Source organism: Temnothorax nylanderi, unplaced genomic scaffold (genome assembly GCF_030848795.1).
Source record: "Temnothorax nylanderi isolate EJ_2023f unplaced genomic scaffold, tnyl_v1.0 TNYL_tig0005_pilon, whole genome shotgun sequence".
Taxonomy (NCBI): Eukaryota; Metazoa; Arthropoda; class Insecta; order Hymenoptera; family Formicidae; genus Temnothorax; species Temnothorax nylanderi.
In genome coordinates, this window is record NW_027249067.1 from 1,869,393 (window position 1) to 1,895,225 (window position 25,833).

At 37.3% G+C, this 25,833-nt stretch overlaps 1 protein-coding gene and 1 non-coding gene across 5 annotated transcripts in view; both read left to right on the forward strand.

Annotated features, from left to right (window-relative positions):
• Positions 1-25,833, forward strand: part of Sesn (Sestrin) — a 169,176-nt gene that overhangs the window by 71,411 nt on the left and 71,932 nt on the right. The gene's annotated exons all lie outside the window — the stretch shown is intronic.
• Trnak-uuu (transfer RNA lysine (anticodon UUU)) lies at positions 24,618-24,690 on the forward strand. Its single transcript has one exon. It is a non-coding gene; the product is annotated as a tRNA-Lys (tRNA).

A 25,833-nucleotide genomic window follows, 5' to 3' on the forward strand; every position in this document is an offset into this window, starting at 1 on the left:
TCATTCTTACGCGGACAATTTCAAACGCGGTCGCGGAAAGAAATATTACGTTGATTTAGTGTCGCTGATAATTGTTCCGTGATATTTATAACACCTCCGGCGTAGATGAGACTACGGTAGCCTGTGCAATCAGTGATGCAATCGCGAAAGGAGCGAAGATCACGTTCACGGCACGTGGCGGTGGTGGTGGTGGTGTGTGAGATCCATTGCGATTTCCGCCGATGCCAGAAACCATTGGGGAATCGTTCGTAGGCGATGCCTGGCCAGCGATTCTCTAAATAATTTCGTCGGAACACAATGCGGTGCCACGTGTTGCCCCTTTCACATGGCCGCGAAAATGGGTCTATTAAAGCAGTCGCGGATGAGTACAAACGTTGGCCACTACCACGAATCAAAATTTATTCGCGTGAAGATTAGTGTGATTTCCTACTGACGTTATATTCTATGCAGGAATGGAAACCAATATATCGTTTATAGATTTTTTAATTTTTTATTAAATTATTAAATTAATTATGCGTAATATATTGCGATAAATTTATGATGGTACATTATACAACATTTCTAGAGTTTTGCGTATCTGTTGATCAGACAGTTGACCACTGACATAATCGTTGTAAAACCATCTTCGTAAAACTGTCGCCCGCTTCGTAATGATGCGAGCACGCGATATTCTTACGAACTTTTTAATATTCATTAACGTCGCTTATCTCCGAACGGTTTATCAGCCAGCATTTTTCCCTTTGTTTTTCACGAATCATCATTAAAAGCGGCATGCCGCCTCTTCTTCAGCGCCGCTGCCGACCTTCCACCGACGACCGGCGCGCGTGCACAATTCATTATCATTGTTTTACTTGCTTTTGCTGCGAATGATAAGAAACGGCGCGCCAGGGTTCACCCTTAGTTAGCCACGCACGTACGTTTGTATAAATTAATGCACGATGTAGCTGGTCTCAGATCTCTATACGACATGTTGGAGTCAACATATTTAGAATTTTTATTCTTAATTTCATTCTCAATCTGAATTTATGACAGTAATTTATCTGGATTTATTGGCATAATGTAATATCATTCGCAAACTTGATCTTTCATTATACTGACAGTCCGATTAAATTACATAGGATTGCGAAAGGAAGTTCTTGTACGAAGTTCCTAATAACTTGTCGAGTATATTTTTCACTTCATTTTAAGCCATGAATGCAGACCTAAAATCCGTGTTACGTAAAGATTTTTGAACAGACTTTTATTCTTATTTCGTAATTTTTCGTGACTTAAAAATTCTTACGTAATTGGTAAAAATTGGTCTTCAGATCTATAATATATTTTCAGTTTTATTAGATGTTATTAAATTACGTCCGAAATGAAATAAGAATGCTCATTAAAAAATGTAGAAAATTTTTTTTTATAAAATTTGTTTTCCTATGTTTAAGAAAAATATATCACGTTACGTTACGTGAAGAAATAATCGGAATAAGTGTGTCAAAATGTATTTATCGAAAGTTTCAAATCTTTGCAAATTCATGTTATCACCGACACAAATAGTACGACGTAGACGGTTGGGGACGAATCGGTCGCGAGGAGAAGCAATAAAGACAGAGAAAGCGAGGAAAAAAAAAAGAATACACTCGCATGCCGGTGGCTCGTTCATTGCGCTCTTATCACGCGAGGGGATTCGACGATTTATTGACGACTACGCCTGATAAGGAGAAGGCGAATGAGCTACGAGAACCATGTGAGTGAAAGCGTTCATTGTGGGAATAAGTGAGTCAATCTTTCGGGTGAAAAACCGAAAAGAATCGCGCAATTATCCGATTAATTCTGCCATAATCACAATCATTCGTGTCTGTTAATCTGTGTCAAGTGGCTAATCGTGTTTGTTTGGAACGCGTACTTGATCGTTCATATGACAATATGCAATTTTCTTTCTCTTGTAGCGACTATTACCAATAAGAATAAAGATTCTTCTTTTAAAAGAAAATTAATTTAAAGCTTTACTTCATTTCATAGAATATTTAGAGTTAATTGTTGCCTCGGGTAAAACCGCTGCTTTAAGAAAACTGCATCGAAAGTTTTTATCTTACAAAATACTTGGAAACAACCACAACTTCATTATCAGTTAATGGAGTTGTAGTTTAGAAAAATGAAAACTTTAAATGGATTTTTCTTGAGCAGTGATTTTACTTATGTACATGCGCTTTTTTCAGTTAGCACCTTAATTGTTATATGCCCGTTGTCGATTACGTAATTTTTTCAATATGTAGTTATCACTTTCTTTCACAAAATTGTAAGTAAAAACTTCCACGAAAAACGCATCGTACGTTTCGCTTAGACGCTCGCGAATTCGAGAAAAACAAATATCAATAAAAACAACATTATTCATAATAAATAGGTATTAATTATTAAAATTATGTTAAGAAAATGCGAATTAAAAGGAGAAACTTTGGATGTTACAAGTGTTCTAAATTTTATATATATTTTGACGAAAAAATTATTGTTTATTTAATAGAAATATGACGCAATTTCATTATAAAATCTCAGGAAATCATAATATAAGAATACATATATGTCATCCCTCTATAACGTTCACGCTTTTATATTCGCAAAATGAAAAGTCGGAAACGGTTTCTCTGTGAAGCTACAACGGTAGCCATCATATTATCATCGTTGAACGCTCGGTTTGTCCTCCATCCGTTATTCGGCCCCGGTGTCCGTATTCTTTTCTTCTGTCATCACACATCCGCGATTGGCACAAGACTGGCGCGTCCACGTGCAACTGCATACGCATGTCGTTATACCACGATCGTTAAATAACGCGAGGAAGCGCGCTAAAATATTATAGCGCGGCTACGTCATCGCGGTGGCGGATTATAGTTCAGTTCGCGATACACCGGGGTCAAACGCCCCGTTATCACGCATCGTCGCCGTATACGGGAGACTATATGTAGTCATGTGCAAGCGTGTACACACGCCACTTCGCTATATGTCTCGCGGTGACTTCGAGACTCGCGTGAATGTTCGGTAAGAGATGTTTTTCCTCGTGCGCGATTGTAGGCGGTTGTAGGCGGAGTATCGTAACTTTGTACATGTACACCTCTCCAATCTCTTTTTATTTTTAAAATTGGCAATTAACGGTTTAGAAAAGGATAAGAGAAGCGTTGATTGATTTGTTTGTAATGTAAACTGTTAATTAATACTAGATTACCACTAATTAATTACCGTAAATTATTATTAATTACACTATTAATAAAGTTATAGATTAAAATGTAGTAATATTAATTACGCAAAGATAATTTTTTATTTGAAGTAAATTAATCTTTAATTTGTTTACTGAGCGGATTTTTTCCCCAATTATGAGCCTTATTTATAGTTTATTATGTCAATTATATTGAAATCGGAAATTATCAACGGAAGTAACGGCGAATTGTAGAAGTAAACAATAAAGAGCATATATCACTCTGATTGATATGTGGCGCAATGTGTATACGTCTGCAAAGTGTTAATTTATCGTCGCTGTATTACTCTATCTGAATATTCCCAGGCTCTCTAGCTTCTATCGTAGAAAAGGGATCGAAGTAGGTCGCTCGAAAAGATAGCGTCGTGCGTGCTTTTGCTCACTATACAGTTTCGCAATGGCTGAAATGAACAACGTCCTGATCTTCCGTTTTTTTTTTAAGACCATAATGTTATCCTCGTTATAAAATCCTTCTTTTTTAGCTCGTAATCGCGTGATATCTCGGGAGAACCAATATTACACTCAGATAACTTACAGATAAATCTATTCTTACTCACGATTGTATTGTATTGATATTATTATAAATATTTGTACAATGATAATGACAGGAAAACGTGCAGAAAGCAGAGAGGAATTCTTCGTAGAGTCCGATTTTTAAAGATTAATTATTGAAATTAATCTTTAATCGTTGTAATTCAGAAACTGCCATTCCTTTTTACTTGTTCCTTATTAATTTTAGTAACTTCTCTCCATCAAAAGGAAAAAGAGACAATTTGGGGCATCCAGTATGCATTCCTGACATCGTGATCAAAAGAGGCTGTATCTGGAATGCGAGTTACGATTTTACATGCTCTCCATCCGTTTCCGCGACTATTTTCGTGCGATCATACACGTGACAGCAATCCGCCTCCATGCACGGACATTTTGCAGAAGAAGCGCGCGCGAAGAGATATTCGCGTCTTTATTACACCACGCTCGAACACAATTTCCGAGCCTCTAACAGTCTAAATTCCGATTCAATGCGCGTTGCTTTAAGCTCGAAAGAATAAATTTTCTTGCATTCTTCTGCATCTCAGTTGCAGGTATAGCGATAGTTAAATTCGGATATGTCATTATTAAACTACAAACATTACGTGTTATCCAACATAACGTAACGGTATCGCATCAGGGACCCGGAAGCGCGCCGGATCTCGCAGTGTGATGGGGAGTCTTCTGGAGGTGTCCTATTTTTGGCAGAGTCCTTGAAATGGGCCTGTACAGCCCATAGGCCCAGAATGACCTGTACGCGCCACTGCGTACGACCTCGACCGATCCGAGCCACGTGTCGATCTACTACGCCGTTTGTTCGTCGCACATTCGCGCGTCTGGTGATTCGTGCCTCGCACCAGATACTGGGTGCCTTTTAAAGACGATTATACATGCACCATGCGTTATGCATGCACACGCGACGCAGCCTGAAATTATTATTAAACGCTGGCTAGAAATGCGGAGCGTCGACGTTACTTGAAATAATAAATAAAAAGGATTTATATATATATAAATAAGAATATGACCAAGCGCGCGCCTTTTATTCTCGAGTATTACATATTTTTAATAACGTGTATCAAATTTAATCTTTACATTTATTTGACAACACGCATCAAGATAACCAAAATCAATCACGATAACCTGTCATTTGTGAGTGATCAACACACGATTCCCGCGCTCTGACAGTTACTCTCGCAGCACGAAGCGAGCCAAACAAGAGAATCAATCAGCATCGCGGAAAAGAGGCAACATTGAGTTCGATTCGATTTAACACGGTTTTTTAAGAGTGGATCTTAAACAATAAGATAACGGAGATATGAGTTTTTTTACAGGAATATTTTTGGCACGCAAAACTGTTGATTGAAAGAGACTTCCTCGAAGTCGATTCGAATTGGAGTAATGTTTTAGCCAGACCCGGTGATTAATCGCGAATTCTTTTGCCTCAACGTGACAGAATAAATCAATACGAAGTTAATTAATTATTGAAGACTGATACGCGGTGCATCATTGCGAACATAAGCGCTGCGGCACACAAGTGTGTGCGCCTACTTAGCATTATCGTACGAGCTCGTTCGGTGTCGCACGTGTTGACCTTTCGTTCGTTCTTCGGATATGAGTATAAAGATGCAAGTGCACGGTTAGTAATGATGTTAAATTGAACAGGCGGGATATCGCTATCCAAATCAGTTGTTTTCATCGTGATGATTATTTCATCGAACGATCGCATCTGATTAAACAGCAGATTAATACGGATTAATGCGGATTAATGCATCATTATGGTGATTGGATCGCTTTCAATCGGATAGATAATCGTTACGACCGCAGACCAAAGGACCGTTTTCCTCGCTGCTTGGCAGATCTATTTGCATACTCGCGAAGTTCTATAAATAGCGTCAGCGCGCGATGTCTGCCTAATGAAGCTGTCGCTGTTCTCGAGGATGCGCATTTATGGGAAGCGATTGAATTCCGAGTATTTTTCTATTATCTCCCTTCGTGGAAAAAGGAAACTGACGTTTCATTAAACGCGATATTACTGAAGTCGATCGCGAGCCAAGAATTATGATTAAAAAGTGACCAGACGTGCTAATTTAATCAATACTGTATTGACTTGAGAAACGATGGCACTTTTTTTTAATGATTAATGAGATACAGATGGCCATCACAGACAGCTGCGTAGCGCGATTCGATCAAAGAGAATTTAGCCCGCTGCTGCTCGGAACGTGTAATAAACGCGTCGGCGGAAATACCTGGGCCCGTGTCCAAATGCGAATCAAAGGCGCGTGCTGTTACGCCTCTAATATAATTCCCCTTTGTTCGTTGTGTGTCTCACTTAGCACGATACTACGCGCGCGAGCGCGCGCGCGATTATTCTCTCGAAAATACGCGCGTTTGTTTATCGAGCAATAATAGCGGTAGCACGTGATACCGTGCGCACTTGCACGTGCACACTTACCGGCGAGATGTTTCCACAATGTAATCTTCGCAATTTTCGAAGACTACGCTACGCGCTTTTCGATGCACTTTCTGTTTACATGCTCTCGATGTAAGCGTCGTATCGTCGTGCAGGATTGTTTTCCTATTTTATTGAGTTAATTTTACATCATGTCAGAAAATGAAAATATTCGAAAATTATCTAACGTCTGTAAGAGTTCTTCGCAAAACTGAGTTGACTGACAATGAGATGATTTAATTGGATTCGTTGAATCGTTCAGGAACGACGAAAGTATTATCTACACATGTGTAAAATCCATATTAGGATGAAATTTACATTAAGAAACTGTAGCTGTAATTGAAGTAATATTTTATTATTTTATTTTATTATCAAGCAATCGTGAGAAAATGTTGATAATATAATAATTTAACTAGAATACGTTTTTAATTTTCTTTAGGCATTTTCTATTTTCTAATTGTTACTTTAGAAGATTTATTTTATATTTGAGAGATATAGATGCGCGTGAACTCGGCTTTATGTAGTATTTTATCACAGTATTTTATATTAATAAAATTAAAGATGAACGAACATGCGAAATAGGGCGAAAAAATGTTATAGCTACACTACTGCGCGTCTACAAATCGCTTTTATGGCGGTTACGTTATTTATATCAGAGGCCACGGGATATATTATCTATTTAGCTCGAAAATTGTGTAGCTGGATACGTCCGGTTTATCGCCTCGCCTTCGGCGGACGACCGACAACGAAATCGGTGCATGAACGCATTGCACTCACGCGCCGGCCATTTTTACGCGCCGCGCTGCATTATCGTGCGTCTCGCGCATCGCGCCGACTCGTATTGTTTATCGAACTCCGTTCTACGCAGAGCTATGTAATATTATCGTAAAACCGGCTGTAACGAGTTACGCTTATCAAGCCTCGTTTCACTTCCCTCCGTGATTGCGCGGCGCTCATTAGTCGTCTTTGCAATAATAATGGATCAAAGATCTCTCGCGGCCGGAGCGAACGCGTGGCACTTTCGATGACTTATGGCATTGTCTCCCCTCTCTTCGCGGAAGGAAGCTGCATGAAAACATTCGAGGCTTTCAGCACGCTACGTTTCGCAGAAAAGGAAACAAATTCATTCACTCAATTAAAATGTCAGCTTTTTTATCATGTCGTATTACGCTTTCGTGACTATACTTATGGAGACTAAATTATTCAAATTGTTCATCTATTTATTATCTACTTAGACTCGTTACATATTTATATGTAAATATGACGGGGAGAAGAGAAATTTCCGTATACATGCGTGTCGTTTCGCGGGCTTTGCTTATGCACACGCGAGAATTATGGATTTTCTGCGTTCGGTTTTTTACGACGGACCTTGGGACGCTGTGTGGTAATTGCAAGCGCAGAGCTGCTGCTCGATCGTGCCACCATCACGGTTCGTCGTGCGAGATGATGTCACGCATCAAAAGTACCATCGTACATAAATACTGAATGCGTGCGCGAGTGCGTGCATGCGTGCGTAGTGGAAACACGTGCGAAACAACGACGAGACAACGACAATCGCGTCTTATCTTTCGTATGCTAAGCGCACGTAGGAAGCGTACATAATACATACGCGAGAGCCTCAAGGAGACACGGACGCGATTGATTCTTATTAATAGATTCGTTGCTTTCGAAAAGATGGAATATGCGCATGCTGTCTTGTCAACCATGGAAACTTGTATGAAGATCTTTCCTCGCGAGATGCGCACTTTCGACAAATTCCATGAGATATCAAAGTGCGTAAAGTTACGCATTAGAGAGAAAATCAAAATGTACGAACACACGTACTGCTAAGATATTGTCGAGTCACCTGGCTTTAAAGCACGAAGTGCGAATTTTAGTCACAAGTGAGATTCGAAAAGTATATGTATTTACAAAAATAATGTTTATTGAGATGCATCATCTTTTGTCGAAACCAAATATTTTCGCTCGCGATCCCAGAATTTATGTCTGCGCGCGATCACGACGTTTTCATAGGTCAGACGTTGCCATGGGAAAGTCAAGAAAAGCCATTTTACAGCCGGCTGCGAGCGTTTTGAGGTCGGCCGAGGTGCTGTTGCGCCAATGTTATATTAAATACTTGACGTTCTCGCGATATCTCTCTTACTACGTGCATCGAATGCGTGTGCGGAAAATTCATAACGCCGTTGAGTCTTAATACGCGCTGTAGCTGCCGTCGGTTTATTATAATAGGTAGGTTTACGATCGCGTACGCGTTGTTGTTGATTATCTATTTAAAATTTAACGCGTTTGCTATAAATCTTGCTGCATCTTCGATAATTATTTTTCAAAACGATAAATGTGCTTCGTCGACTGTCCACAAAATGCCCGCCGCGTCAAAATGAGTTCCTCGACGAAATCAAAGTCAGTTTCTCTTTAGCGAATATTTCTGATCGTATAAAATAATGTTTTTTCGATCGCAACCGCGTATCGTGTACAGTTTACTGTCCATTAAGGAAAACGAGCGAAATTTCTTTGGTATACGCCAGTTTGTCCAGATAAGAACCCGTTTCACCTTGATCACCGTTTTATCAACGCTAAATACCGCATGTATTTCCTCACTTTATTTCACGCAAACCATTAGCTTTGATATGGCTCTTTTACGCGATGGGCCCGGCATGATAACCGGCGCGCGGGTATCACTTGCATATTACAAATAGATTTAATTGGTCTGTTCCGCTTTGCTCGACCCGGTTACATAAACTCAATAATGCGGCGTTATTTAATTGCAGCGTTACGCTTCGCGAAACAAAATACCCGTATTATCGTTACACGCGGCGAGTTTTATATAATACACAATTCCTCTTCCTGAACATAAATTCGGTGAATAACGCGCGATGGTTTTATATATCATTTCACGCTACATAAGGTTAATGCTTCGTTATATCGTCAGTCATTGAAAACAAAATAACAGTTATTATATTAAACTATATAACACTGAATAACTTTAATGACTAATTATAGTTACCAGAAATAAATAAAAAATACTTAGCAAAGATTCTGACTATGGATCTACGTAAAAATATATTATGATAATGCCGAATATATATGTAGATATCAGATTTTACATAATATATATATATATTCTTTTTTAAATCATACTTGTATGTATGTACAAATGTATCAACACGTATATTTGTAATTTATCATAGTACCAAATATTTGCATTCCACAGATTGGTTACGGTTCTAAATTTGGCTTTCGATATAAACAATTCTTAACGTTATATATTTATTTAATATGCTACAAATATGATCGTGTACGATGAATATTTACTCGATATTTATCTAACGATATTTTCATTGCACGGTGAATGGTGTCACGCGAGACTTCATTGTCACTCCCACTATGGCTAACTATGAGTATCTATCGAGAGGAGCGGTAACTGGGTCAACGAGTCGACGATTCGTTTATCTGTTTGTTTGCTCCCGTCTAGCGCCGCGTAATTCTGTAAAACGAGCCGCTGTGCGGAATAGCGGCAGAAATCGTTAAACCGAAAGAGAATCTTACGTATATGTTCTAATTTCTGTGCACAGTTATTTTGGAATTAGGCAAATATCCATTTTGTCTCTGTTTATGGAAACGCGTATATAAAAATTATAATATAAAATAATTGAATTTTATATTCATACCTATATTATATACATACATAAATACCATCATAAAGAACAGATAGGAGTAAAAAAAGATAATTTCTGTTGTCTGTTAATCCTGTTATTGCCGTTTGTGTTTTTCTTTTCTCGATTACATTACATAATTCGTTATGCCGTTACATAATAGTTTCTTTTTACAAGCTCTTTATCTACGATTAATCATTCTCGCGAATAATGTATATCCCACGATCATCGTATAACACTTCAAGAGTATTATACGATTCTGGAGATTAATTAAAGGCGAAATATTTAATATTGAATTGTTAAGATTAAAATAATCTTCGATTTATTAGCATTTCATCAAAGTTGGCCAACATAATATCATATAGTTTTATATTTCTATTAGAATAAAAAGTAATTATATAATATGATATTGATTTACAGAAATAAATTCTCGATCCTGTTAAGATGAATTTAATTCTTCGTACAAATGTTGAATTCAACATGCAATCAGAGCACATTATGTCCGTCGAAATTATGTCAAAACAGTCGGAAATATTCGACGGAAAATTACTTTACAACGCGGTAAATATTTTGTCGCAGTGATCGATTATTGACATATATAGGGTGCTCGGCGATTATTTTTATGTATAAATGTACGGCGCGCGTTCACCTTGCCGTCATTCGCTCGATGACGCTCGAGTCAGCAGGCAACGGCGTGAACGGCCCCTTTGTGCCGTCACCTTATCACTCGAGACGCGACTCATTCGCTATAGAATATTTAGTGATTATCATCGCGCACGTTCTAACAATTCATAAGCGCATCGATAATCATTATTTATCGATTGTTTATCAATAATACTACATATCGCGGGATTTTAACGCGTTGCGGTATTGAATTTTATTTGTATATCTTCGGAAGATCCATCGCGTCTGAATTAACCATTAACTTGACTTTATCATGTCACACGATATCAAGCTGAAGACGCCGATGATACATCGATTTTTTCGATCATCAACTTCGTGGTTATGGAATGGCTTGGACTCCGATTCGAGCTGCGTCGCGACGCGTTAAATCAATGCTCTCGTATTTAATTCCGTTTTAATTCGGTTTGTCGATTACATGATATAAATTTGACGTTTGCATGTTGATAATTTGTAAAAACTTCTCGCCATTCAAGGTTTATTCATCACGTAGCGTGCAACGAATAATAGCTCGATGCAATTGTACTTTTTTCATGCTCTTCTATCGTGTATGATTAACATATTTAATTATTTACGCGTGTTTAATTGGATTTTCGTGAGTAAACGTTGTGTATGAGTGCCATGAAAAACTAAAGAGAAACGAAGGAAACTAAGAGGAGGAAGAAGCTCGAGGAAGTATCAGGTAATGGCGCAGAAACCTTAAGCTGATTTATTTTTTTAAATTGTTACCTAAATGTTTTATAATTGTTTGCGCAATAATTACTTTTATAAAATATTAATTATTTTGAGCGTTGTTACAATTTGGATACATTTCTATTTTTATAGATCACCTTAGTGTTGAAAATAATATTCAAAAATATTTTTAATTTGTCACACGCACAAATAAAAGGAAGACAGGATATTTAATGATTATATAATTACATTCTAAGTAATTTATTTAAACGCACTTATGATAATTAATTGCATTTTTTCACATATGCAATATTAATTTTTTCTAGTCCATCTATCCATTCTAGTCCATATCAATAACTTGATCATATCACTTAAAACGAAATAAAATGCCAGATAAAGATAAAATAACGTACGAGTTTTATATGTGAATTCAATTATATGAAATATAAATTATTGTTGTATGATTTATTTAGGGATTAAATAGCCGTTTATTAGCGTTTCAGAAAAACGTTTAAAATAGCTGAACGCATGAACTTTACGCGATATGGCGATTGGCCAACTTTGATAGCTTAGAAAACTATTATAATCTCAATATTCTTATATTATAATTTTAGAGTCGAATTAATCTCCGGAATACATTCTTAAAATGTACGATAGTTGCGATATACACACCAACGTTTTATTTATCGACCATTAAAACGCGTTCTCGTTAAAGCTATTATGGAATGAGCTATTATGGAATGTTGAAAAGTCAGAGAGGGCAATTTTATAAAAGCCAGAGTAATGTAAACTTTACTGTGGTAATAGTACAAAGTACTTCCAACAACGGTTATGTAAAATGATAACATAGAGAGAACACAGCTATATATTTTTGCATAACAGTTTAAAATGTAGAAGTTGTATAACAAACAGTGGATAGATAGAGATAGATATTAAAATTAATCTTTTAGATCACATCATATTTAATTATTTAAATAAATTTTTTGAAGAATTATAATATGTGATGTTCTATAAAAGATTCCTCAAAAATAAAACTTTTGGAGAATTTTTACATCAACGTAAAAGGTTTTGGTCGGGAAGATTTAGCAATATCAATTATCCTCCATTCTCCAAATTTTTTCCTTTATTTGGATTTTTCCTTAACCTGTTACGTAAAGCCCTAAAAATGTTATAAAATTATTATTTAAAAATTTACTAAGATTTAAAATTTACGACATTTTTTCCATGAAGGAATGCACGTAAGAACTTTATTACATTTTTTAAAAGTCGCTATCTTGGTCGAACTTGGTAATCTTTTTTCGTCGAGAACGAGTTTCTGATAGAAGTAGAACTTAGTAAAATGTTATTCGGGAAACGGGCGAATTCGGAACGATTTATGGGATTGCAAATTGCGGTTCGCGTGCACACATATATCGTATCGTGAAATGCATTTGCGCCGTTGTATGCGTTAGCGTGAATCTACGTGTACTCGCTCACCTTAAGTAAAGACACGTGTAGCGAATTTTGCAGCAACGACGGCGTCTTGCAATCTCTCACGATAAGATAAATCCGCGGCGGAGTTGTCGGAAATATCGGAGTTTTTCGCGGAAAGAACGTCGTTGGTCATGCGCTACGAGACAACTTGTTGCTTCGCCTAGAAGGTAGGAGAGGTAGAAGAGAATGAGGAGACGAGGGAGCTTCTCGCCCGTTGCATAATATGCACCGGTCGCAGTAGCGTATCGTGTATCCTGATTTCGTTTATCGCGAGGTTTAAGCAACCTTTATTTCCTTTCGCATCTTATTTCGTTATTAAAATTTGTTTATGTAAATTCTTTGCTGCGTTCATCTCTCCCACGTAATGCTTTTCTTCGCGAAAGAGTCAAGTATGATTGTTAAACGATTGTAGGAAAATATTTCCGTATTCATAAATCGTTGAAGAAAGAAATTTATTAAAATAATATGTATCTGCAATGATAATACCTAATAATATGTAGGCACTCACATGATTATTATTAAATATGTGTATATACATATTATTAGATATTATCAGGTACATATTATTTTAATTTTAATTTTAATTTTAATTTATAATAAATTTCTTTATTTTAGATATAATATGCACGACAGATATGTGCAAGGTTTTGCAATGAACTTCAGTGGTTCTACTTAAAATGAGTAACGTGATTCGAGTTTCAGGTTGCAGCGCGAGATTACTAATGATACGCATCAGATTAGTGCGCTTTACCTACCGGGTAGAGTATAATAAGTACAACATATATATATATGTATGTATATATTTGTTACGAGGCTCCAACCGGTCTCTATCTTTAATTAATGTTACATGAGGAGATTATCGTGTCACGAAAGCGACTAGTTAGATAGTTAGAAAGTTACTTGTAGTCGACAAGTGATATAGTGATATAGATTTATTCCCGGAATAGGATTCGATTCGCGTGAAAAGGGCAGATTTATTATTATATAGAAAAAAATATATTTTGAAAAGCATTTATTATAATATATGCAACAACAACAAGAATATACCGCACATATATGTTTTTAAGAGAAGTAATATTTTCACTAACACAGATTAAATATATACTGATACTCGATTATACTATACTTGACACTCGATTATCTTGGCCGGCGATTTTGCGACTGTTTGGTATTAGGCAATTAGGAGACATGTGAGGTTTTGTTATTTGTGTGATCAATATTACCGTTATCTGTTTGTGCAAGATATTTTTTTAATGATAGGGCGACGATTCGTGAATTCGTCAACAGACAGTGATTGTCAATAGACGTCACTTTTTAACGAAAACAGTTTTATATCAAATTTAAAACTATTAATTCTAAAGTCTTTATTTGTTTGTAAAAGCTAAATTACTGATGCTTGCTTAAACAATGTTTTTATGAAAAAGTTGACCTCTTTGAAATTTCATATGGACGGAAATGTTCTTTAACTATTTCTATATAAGTTTTTTAATTTTATTTATTTTCCTTCCAAATACATTTTTCTATCTTCAAGATAAACGAGATATTTGCGAGAGTTAATTTTGCCAATCATGACAATTGATTTTATTGTACGGCACGGTATCAATGGTTTCTCCCACATCGGACTAAATATTGCATTCCCATCGCGTGGACTGAGTCTCATTATACGCCAGTGCATCGATACAATGAGGAATTGTTCACCTTATGCGGTTAAGACGGACAGACGAGTGTAACTTTTTTTGTCTGGCATAATCATGTAAATGCATTTGACTCAGTCATCGCGTTGTCTGTTCCATTGTTCATCGAAACAAAAGATACCAATTGTACGAAAAATTACTTGCTTGTAATGTTAATCAATTGAATGAAAAAATTGAATCAGTGCAAAATTTTGTGTCATGTTACAGAAATGAATTGAAGAGTTGTCGTAAATTTTTTCTTCTTTTGCATATATAATAAATTCTTCATATGCGATTTGCGATCTACCATAAGCAAGTCTTTATCTTTCGATCCAATAGAGATTCGGTAAGCTGTCTGTCTATCTGTCTGTCTGTCTGTCTATCCGCACGGCTCGTCGGTTCGCCAATTTCCTTCCTTAACTCGCGGCTTCGGTGTCGGCAATTTAACGAGGACGAGCAAGCGAAGACATTCGAGTTTGTAATTAGCGTGATTAGCACGGCGAAGTAAAGCAGTCAAATACACTCGCGCCCGAAGCTTACCGCCTTGATTAAGGAGACAATAATTTAACGCGGCTACGCGTTTGTTCTCGCAATTATCGTTGATATACTGAGCGCTGTGCAAGGACAGAGTAGATCAAGATTACTATGATAACAAGAAATATATTCATCGCGCTTATACGTGCACATACTAGTTTTATTAGTTTTATTGTATATATCTTATTTTCTTGAGAATAAATAGCGAAAGGATTTATTTTGGATAAATAAAAGTCATTGGATTTGAATAGAGGCGTCACGGGTATCATGTCAAATCAATCATAATTTATGATAATTTTATTTGATGGAGATTTTGTAGAGAGATAGAATACAACGCGCATTATATATTTAGATTATAGATAATTTGCGACATACATACATACATACTTAAAGAATGGCATTTCAAAACTGGCTAAAAATATCGCTAAGGAATGATAATATGCATGATAACACAAAATTGTAGCGCGCAAACAAGTACCTAATCTACCGCGTCGGATAAACAACAAACCGGAAACCGATATCTTGCTTAATCATCTTCGTTTCAATTTCTTGATTGACGAGAGAGATCCAATCTAGATTCACTACCGGGCCGTCATTAACCAGGATGTACCCGGTGATCCAAAAATAAAGTCGGGCCGTTCGTTACACTTGGTACTTGCGAACTCACGCCACTAGTAAAGATTCTATCTTTACTTTTGTGTGTGAGCTAACATCGCGCGCGATATCTTTGGCTTGTTTATACGGGGCGTATTGCGAAACGCTTTTCTAGAATCGTTAGATTCGTCGGGCCAACAGTAAATTATAATTACTCTGCGCCGCGTTCACCGAAACGTATATACTTTCTCGTGAGAATTTTTCTTGTCCCACCGCTCGCTACGGTAGTGTATTTGATTATCGTGATTTATTAGCAGTAATTCGCAATTCGCATTTATATTGATTGGCTGAATCTGTTTGTTAATGAAGATGTAAGCGCATTAATAGCGATGAAGGAAATTAAAATTTAAAATAGCAAACAATTAAGATATAAAGTATCGAAATAATTATCGAAGTTCCTAGAAATAATTTCAGTCGTTAGCAGTAAACGGATATATGATTTCCGATATTAATACTTAAAGCGCACTAAAAATTTCCGAATCCGCAACAGGCAGGTTATAACTAATTAGCAATTATAGAAAGCGACAAACATCGCGTTTGTAGTGGATCTTATCTCCGCTAACACTAGCTTTCACCGGCATGAATAATTTCGCTACGCTCACAATAGAATCGCGCTCCTCGTACGCGAGAAAAACGACAGCGAGATGCACCTTTCCGCTCTCGGCACTCCGTCTCTGTCGCTCTCGCGCGCGATGGTCATTGCAATTAAATGCCAGTTCCCGGGATCGCGCCGAGTGGAAGAGTGAAAGAGGAAACTCCCTCAGTGATTAGCGGGCGCGAGTTTGCAATTAATATGATCTTAAGAAAGCGGACACGAAGCGGCGCGCTTGCCTGCAAAGTATCACGATGGCTTCGGTTTGTGCTACCAGCGGCGTTGCTTTCACTCCGCGAGAGAAGAAAATTGCCTGAACGATCGCGAGATCCGATTCGCGGTGGGTATAGGTTCGACAATAATGATCGCGCCGCGGTACGTTCCTTGCATATTAGGCGTGCCATTAATTAAGAACCAGCTTTCCATACGTGTCGTTTTTTGCAACGGGAGGCGATTGCTACTCGAACAGGCCGCGAGATAGACAGGAAATTAACCGGCGCTATTCACAAAGTATCTTGACCATTTAAAAATAGAGAATGCGTAACCTGCTATAATTATAAGGGGCAAATGACCTCTTGAAAATGTTATAATAGAGGCCTCGACGATAGGATATTTTTGGTCAATAATCATTCTTCGTTTCCGAAAGATTTATGAGAAAATATTTCGTACCAAGGAATAAAAATAGAAAGTTACGTCTGTCATCCTGATATCTTCAACTGAGACGAAAATAAATAATTGTATTCGTTACATTAATGTATTTCTCGTCAAAGGATTGCGTAACGTTGGACGCGCGGATGACTTTTACGTCTCGTATTACGCCCCGAATGCAGACATTTATTATTTCTGCTATCTATAAATCCGTCGTGGTTTACGCACGCTTCACAATGTAGAGCAACCACTTGATGATGCTAGACGTTCGTGCCAACGCAAACAGGAGAAATAAGCACAGCACACCCGGTCTGTCCACTATGAATATTCCACCGTTCTCTAAGGCAGAAATATTGCGCTTGTTAATCTTTTACGACGCACACGTTTGATTTTGCAACGTTTAGTATTTGCGTTTTCTTTTTTTGCGACTTTTTTTTTACTTTATCGGATATTTGTATCGAAAAGTAAGTAACGCAAAACCTGAGTATCTTCCATTTGGCCTCCTTTTCTCTTCTGGAAGTGATATCCGCTTTCTCTCTCTTTCTCTTGTTATTGTATTTTTGCCGAAACTCGTTCTTGATATAGACACTTAAAAATGGCACTTGGACACTCAGGCAAGGTGTAGACGCGTTCAGGTATACTCCGAAATACCCGTTGCCCGCCATTCACATTGAGCGTTGTTGCATGCATACCGCACGTGCGTAAATATCCGATTCGATTTACTTTATCATGTGACGGCCTCGTGCACCACGGTATTTTACACACGGCTCGGATTCCGCTTCACAAAGCGTTCTGCGCGAACGTAGGGCGAGATACAAATAAATGACAAAATAATATAGAAGATGTCTTTCCTAGAACGACTGCGGGTAATCAAAGCTAATGTTAGTTATTGAGCTCGTAAAAATGTTGTTTTGATAGGCCAGACGAGACGCACATCAGTATTATAATTTAAGAATATGAAAATTGGAGGATTTTCAAACTGAAGATTCGAAACACAAAAAATACAAGAATAGTGTATAAATTTCACAAAATTATCGAATATTTTTTTAGTCGCACATTATTAGACTAGAGTAATACGAGCTATTTAAATCTCGAGACATAATAGTTACGCATTCATGAGTTTGAAAGGCAAACATGATACATGTCAATTATATTACATTTTATATATATGTATACTATTTGTGCGAATATTTCGCAGATCGTTCTCCATTTGCAAATGATCGTAATAAACTCGCTGACCTACATGTCATGCGCGACATGCGTGATCGGTAAAGTTAGATGAGCGTTTGTGAAGAATCCTTGTCTTCGAGTATTTCACTGTCGGTCGCAATTTATTTTCCGTTCATATACACATGTCGAAAATATAAAATACGAATCTACTTTTAGTGCGGTGGCGTGTCACCAAATTGCCAAAATTTATACTACAATGTTTTCTTTTTCTATTTCCGTTTATTCATTTTTATTTTAGAAGTATCGTGCTTTCCGGAATTAAGTTTTGCAGAAGCTTGTCCACGAATTGCACTTTAATGCACAAGGGTAAATAGTAAACCGCTTCTGTCTCGAAGGCGGAATCAACACATGGATTACTCTCGACTCGACTAAGTTCCTTAAGATGAACTTTTCTTGAGTCCTCGCCATCTGTTGCCACTCGTGTATTCTTGAACTCACGACGAAGCAAAAGAACAAGTCAATAAGCAGCTTGAAGTTTCGCAGTGTGCTACTTCGTAGCTCCGGGATGCTCTGCAACGTGGACTTGAGTTTCAGCTTCATTGACCTAATTCCGTATCTCGATGTAAAACTATGACAAAATGAGATCTTGATTAATGCCGTTTATAATATTAGATATAAAATGTCAATTTTCTAACAAAATTTATTTTTACCGGGAATATTATTTTTCTTTTATGCACAGCATAAAGAAATATAAAGTAACTTAATGTTGGACATAAATTTTATAAAACTCATCTCACGTAGAAAATCGCGACAAAAAGGAAAATACTTTAGATAGAAAATGCTTAATGAAAAATTTTTAAGATGTTGCCTGCATGGCATTCGTGCGCATGAGCACACTATTATTATTCGTGAGTTTTCTCAATCGTACAGTTTCTCGGGGCCGCGTTTAGCAGCGATCGATCGATTCGCGAACAAATAAAGGCGCGCCTTACATTCGATGTGTTTACCACAGAATCACGATCCCATCACCTCATTTCAATAAACGCGCACCGGCGGCGTGCGCGCCCGGAAAGTATCTAATCTCGGCGCGATAAGCCTAATCGAGACTCGCCACTTTGTGTTCTCATAGACGCGGAATATGCGTTTAAGAAAAAAAAAATCGTACGGCGTACTAGCGATGCGTCACACCGACGATCGAAAACGGATTAGACTCTGAGACGCCGCAATACGTCTTACGCAACGTCGCAATCTTGTGTTTATCGATAAGAAAACATGTGCGGTTTTAAGTTCGGTAAGGTCAACGATCTACCGAGTTTCTAATGAAAGAGGCTGTCTTTGAAGGCACGCGGGGAACGTAACCGTTTCTCAAAATAATCGCGAGCGCTTGCGAGTAGTGTCTATGCGCGAAAATAATCGGTCGAATTTTAACCATTCGCAAATCCGCGATATTCTTAGGTGAATCGGGAATGGAGCGAAGATTATTCCTCTATCATAGAAAAATAAACTGGCCTGCTTTAAAGTCAAACAAGCTTCGCACGTTTGCGTATTATTGTTTTACACTGACTGCGGAAGTGAGGAGAGATACAACGGTGCTCACACTACACTCGCGCGAATTCCCCATTCATTTCCGGCGCGTTTCGTTTTACGCGGGGGCGAACGGATTGCTCTTCGTGAAGAGCTTATAACCCCGCGCCGCGCCCGTAGTCGGTCGATCTACTTTCCCCGAAAAACCTTCTAACGCGGGGCGATCCGTTCGAGCGGTTCGATAAACATCTTATTTTGGGCCGTGTCGAAACGTCGCGGTGGTGTGCCGCATGCCGTGCGAACACTAAAAATACATGACACCGCGTAACCCGCCCCCGGTGCACCGGCAGTCGGTGAAACTGCAATCGAAAATAAATCTCTCCGTGCCAGGTGTACACCTGGCACCCCGGTGTTCTATTCCGCACCATCGGATTCGCATTCCATTCGTCCTCTCGGCATCCTTCTCGGTAACGACACGCGCACCTGTCCCATGTATCCTCCCTGTCTACGAGAGATACGACGGCATTCATCTATACCTAATGAAAATGTCGAACTCGCTATAATTCTAAATAAGTATTGAGTATATTTTACATGAGGTCATCATACCGACGATAGAACGTATCTCTTTCAACGCAAAGATTTTATTTTTTTAAATTATATATACGATAATAAAATTGTATGTAATTCAACGCAAATAACTTGAAACAGCGCGTAAAATAGTAGATATGATGAATAATTTATCTATAGAAGAGAAAGGATATAGGGTAAAAAAGGATATATAGGATCCGTAGGATGGAATAAAAAGCTTGCTGTAACAACACGTGATATCGATGGAATTGACAACAAGATGTATGAATGTATCATTGGGAAATATACTGTTGGCAATATCGCTCAACGCTTCTCGTCCACTCCTGGCCCGTCCACGATAAGATTGCGACGCAATGATTTTACGTGTTTGCGAACTTCGGAAAAATACACACGTAGATAAGCAAAAATCAATATTTGTCACGTATAAAAATGCAATTATTTTTGCGAGCGCTCGTCGTTGATTACATAGTCGATTACCCTCGGTGACCGTCGATGAAATCATATCCTTGCAGGGCTTTGGACAGGCGACCAATCTTTAAGTCTACGCATAAAAAAAATTATATTCTTATAGCTTATTATATGAACTTGGATTTACGACCCTGAAGAGTCTCTCATATTTCTACGACTACTAGTCAGAAAATGAAGTAGTTTACCCAGACAAATTATGGATATATTTTTCATCAAAGTAATTGAGAATGAAAAAAAAACATAATTTGATATTGCATATAATATTCTAATATTTTATCTTTATACTCTGTAATATTTACATAATAGTAAAGTTACAAACTTAAAAGTAGAGTTTTCTCTAATTCTATAGATATATTTTTTACAAAATTGCATTTTAATTATTCTTGTATACTGATTACTTAAAAATAACGAAATTTAAATAAGCGCACACCAGTTTTTTTAATGGTATACTATTAACTTTTTTACTATTGCAAAAATTTATTGTCGTCCGACAAGATATAACAAGTAGAAGAAGAATTCAGTTCGGCACGCTAGTAATTAAGGCCAATTCTTGCGAGTCGATCAAGTTACGTCACCGAGACTCAGTGTGAGGGTAGCATTAACCACCTATATCTGCGATTCGATGTAGTTGGCATCCTTCCAAGGGATGCTCGCTAGTGAGTTTCTTAGAAAGAGAGTGGCGGCATCGGATCTCTTTTTTTTTCTTTCTTCTCGTTCCTTCATACCTTCCCATCCTCTCTGTGCGCAGGTCGACGTACGAGAAAGACCATTGGGTTTTCTGGGTTAATCACCGAGCTTTTAGTCTTACGCACAGATGCTTCGTTCGACTTGGCTAGGTTTTGTTAGATGTGATAGCGCGGGAATGTAGCTGGTGATCGTGCATCACGCAACTATACCTGATACATGTATTCTTTTACTTTTAATTTTTAATGGAAAAATTAAGAAAACTATATAAATGTCAAATTATTAATTTAATAAGTTTGTTTATTTCATTATAACGACAAGTGTGGGGAAATATGAAAAAATTCTAGATTTTTTAAATTATAATTAATTCTAACTCATGTTAGATATTGATCAAGAGATGTTGAGACGCTTCAAATAAAATAAGCTGTTGATTCTTCAGTCACAACTTTACACGTGATGTAGCCTAAGGATCTTGTTGTATCCGATGTAATCGTTATCCAACTGTTTTTATTCGATTTTACTCGGACTTATCGCCCGTGTATAATTCCATCAATCGCAAATGACGCGAATTTAACATAGTATTGCATATGACGATAATTTTAATGGGCCAATAATTGCCAATTATTTCATCATGTTATGTTTTATTGGTGAAATATTGTTTTGAAATATTTCGACATTGTTATCACGTATTGCATAACACAATGTGAGCGGAAAAATTGGATTACTTAATTCGCTATTCGAAAAACATGTTCTTCTGCTTATGTTAAATGGTATTTTTCAGCATCTTTTGCATCTTCAAAATTCTTTTATTATATGGACAATTTTAATTGTTCGTAATGCGCTATAACATATAATTAATGTAATATAAAAGAAAGTATTTTCGTATCGTTAAATTAAAAGATAATGAAAAAGTTATGCTTTCTGCTCCAAGGCATGATATACGCATATGTACATTTGTGATAATATTTGCTGTGATAACAAGATTCTAAAACGTCATTGTGTCCATCGTCCCCGATCAATTCGACCGTTAGTCATCGCTGCAGCTGTTCAGGAGAGTCGGGAAATTATTTTGAACAGGGCATCTATTGTCGCGTATCGTAACTCCTAATGTTGAGAAGTTGACACATCGGGAAATCACTGGCTCACTGGCACCGTGCCAGATTACGTTGGGAAACTCCGCGCTGTTGGTTCTGGACAACGACCCTGCATCGCGAGAGCCCTTATGGTTTACTCACAATGTTTTAACCCTTTATAATTTGAACCATTTCTCGCAAATGAACGAAGATTAAGTATTTCATCTTCAAAAATTCATCTAATTGGTCTAACATGAATCAAAGAATTTTTATTACTTGGAGAGATTTATGTTACTTGGAGAGATTTATGAAAATTCTAATAATATTATAGTTTGCCGATTACGTCAATTGGAATACTTGAACTTATTGTTGGGCAATAAGTTATCGCAACGCATTATGTCGAGTCCAACTTATAGGATCACAAAAGGTTAATAGTAATTGTCGATAAATAAATATTTTTGACATTGTGACAAGATATAAAATATCTTATAATAACAAATATTATTCCAGATTAGCTGTTTGTTATTAATTTATTTAGATTACCAGAAATATGTCTACTGTTTTAATAAAATGTTATGAACAAAAGCATGATCGATAAATAGTGCCGAAGACAAGGAAGATCCTTTAGTCACACTCTTTTAGTCATATATGCATCTATCTTTTAGTGTCCGCATTTTCTCGATGTCCATGGCACCTCGGGTTATCACGAGTGTCACGGAGAAGAAAGTACAGACGCTTTAACTGCTTTATTATTAGAGTATTTAGACTTCGAATCAATCTTTTGTTCACATAAAAATCTTGTCTCCATCGTAAATCATTGGCAATTTGATTGCACGTTAATTATTAAGAACTGTAAACCCATTATAACGCACTAGTGAAAGAAAGACTGCAGCAGATAAGGCATTGCGCAGGATATATAAAATAGGATTCGAGGAGAATTCTTCTCGTACGATGTTCTTTTTTTTTTATTCTATTAAGTCGCGAAACAATCGCGTCGGGAAACATGTCTTCGTGCAAGTAGCCAACACGACGAAACTGCATGTATTTAATTAACCGGCGATAATCCATGGCTTGACTCCCGGTCATCACTTTTCGTGTCAAGGCCGTGAACCATTATTGCGTCTTGATGATCTAACATTGCAACGAGTTGGACATAAACGATAGTGCGACATCTCTCTAAGAATGTAGTCAAATTACATATCATGCATAGTTGATCAATATTTTACGAAATTTTTTCTATTAGAAAAACAAGTCCGCGGGCACGATTAATATGATTTCGAATATATTGTTTATCTCACTAAAGATAAAATTCGATGACGCGTAAATTAACAACTTTGTTGCATATTCGGATCTGAACGCCGGACTTCGACATGTGACGGCATGTTTATGAGTGATTCATGAACGAAGTAGCGTTATAAATCCATTTTTCTTTTTTAATCGAAAGTGACCTTGACTTGTGTTCGCAAATTGATCCGCAGCTATCATCACCGTTCTCAGCTGTCAAAACTAAAGATAATGCGATGTCAGAAGGCATTGCCTTTTTTTACATTGCAAGTAATTGCACGTGTAAAGCTCTAACAACGAATTAATATCTAGATTTATGATAGGATTTTATCTCTTTCAGTTAATTCTAGATTTGGCTTTAATTTTTACTTGATGAATTGTGAATAATGACCATGTTTTAGTGACATCCAGTGTAACGCTTATGCATACGAGGTACATCTGCTTAACACGTTTCTCTTGTAGAATTACGGTAATTTATAACCGCGCGTAGTAATGTTAATGCGTTTGGACCTGAAAAATTGAAACTGAATGCCAGACCTTCTCGAAGTAATTTGAAAGATCGATTAACTTCTACTGTTGCTGGTAATTTACAAGTGGCGCAGGCTCGTGTTTGTGCCTCAAATACCACCTTCTCAAATGTTCTCTGAACGTGCAGCGTTATCTTCTACTCGCAGCTAGGAAATGGTTAATTACTCCAACTCCGAGATATGAATATAAATCAAGGGATTGCGGCGATAATGCGCTAAGCCACATAATAGACTATCATTTAATATTTATTAGCATTTCTTGAAGAAATAACATTTATCAGAGCGAGGCTAAAATTTGTTTTAACAAATAGGTAAATATAAAATATATAATTTTTATTAATTTATTATATATATGCGATTAAATGCATACTAAATATTTATTTTTAGCTTATTTTGCCAATTAATTTTTTTTAATTTTATATAACGTGTTATTTTTCCGGGCTGCTTAAATGAATGGAAAACAATTTCGATAGATGCATCGCGTGAGAGTCCAGAGGGAACTCCCATGTCGATGCCCGGATAGCTCAGTCGGTAGAGCATCAGACTTTTAATCTGAGGGTCCAGGGTTCGAGTCCCTGTTCGGGCGTTTTTTTTTTTTTCTCTCGTATTATTCCTCCGCCGCGATCGAATACGCTCGGCTGTTATCGAAAGGAGATTTTTATTTCGTCACATACAGATTTACGCAGACGATTTCTGCCTACTCGGTGCGAGAGTTTATTCTTTAATAAAGAGCTCGACGGCGAATTCCAGCGACGATGTCGAAGAGAAATCCAGATCCCATGGGTCTCTGTCGCTATGATTCGGTCGTTCGTGCCGTCTCATTCTTCCGGATCGTTCCATTATCTCCGCGAATCCTCTCTCTCGTATTTGCTGCCGTAAAATGGGATATGCTTGCACACCGCCTTCCAGTCCGTTATCCAGGATATAGCGATTATTGACGCCGCTCCGTAACATAGGAACGGAATTTTGCTGCGAGAGAGAGGAACGGAGGGTGAGATTTCGCAGTTTGGCATAAATAGCAGCGAGATCTTTCGGAGGATATGAAAAAATAACCGCTTGTTCCCAGCAAATAACTTTTTATCGTCGAATTTTAAATGTCACTTGACTTTCTCGTTTATAATCACATAAGTTTGCCGCGGTCTTCGTAATACTGATATGTGTGTGACCAGTTATATACGTATTTATTGCAAATATTTATGTATATTACAGACATCTCTATTCTGCAAATGAAAAAAAAGACAATAAAAAAACTGACTCGACAACTTGTTAGAAATTAAAATATATCCCAGCGTGATCTCGAAGCGTGGTCATTCTTAGGTTAATAAAACGCGAGCATAAAATGCGCCGTATAAAAATGTAATTTACAAAACAGCGATTTTTTTCGCTATGAATTTCCATCTTCTGTAAGGCGACGGACGACAGCGTGACAGGAAAGTCATTATGTCGATGATTCATACGACGTAATTATTTCGAAGAGATTGCACTTCTTGACATGTACTAATAGTCATCTCTTTGTTACCGTGTCTTTTTTGTTTTACTATCGAATTATGGTCGGCTATAACTCGATTAATGTCACGTGTGGACGCGCGTGGCTTTTTTTTTCAGGAGCGGCATCTAATTAGCCCGCAATATATCCTTTCACAAGCACATCTCATACCCATATCTGGACAAGATCATTTAAAAATTTACTCAATCTAGATGAAATTGATAATAATAAAGAAATTTATAT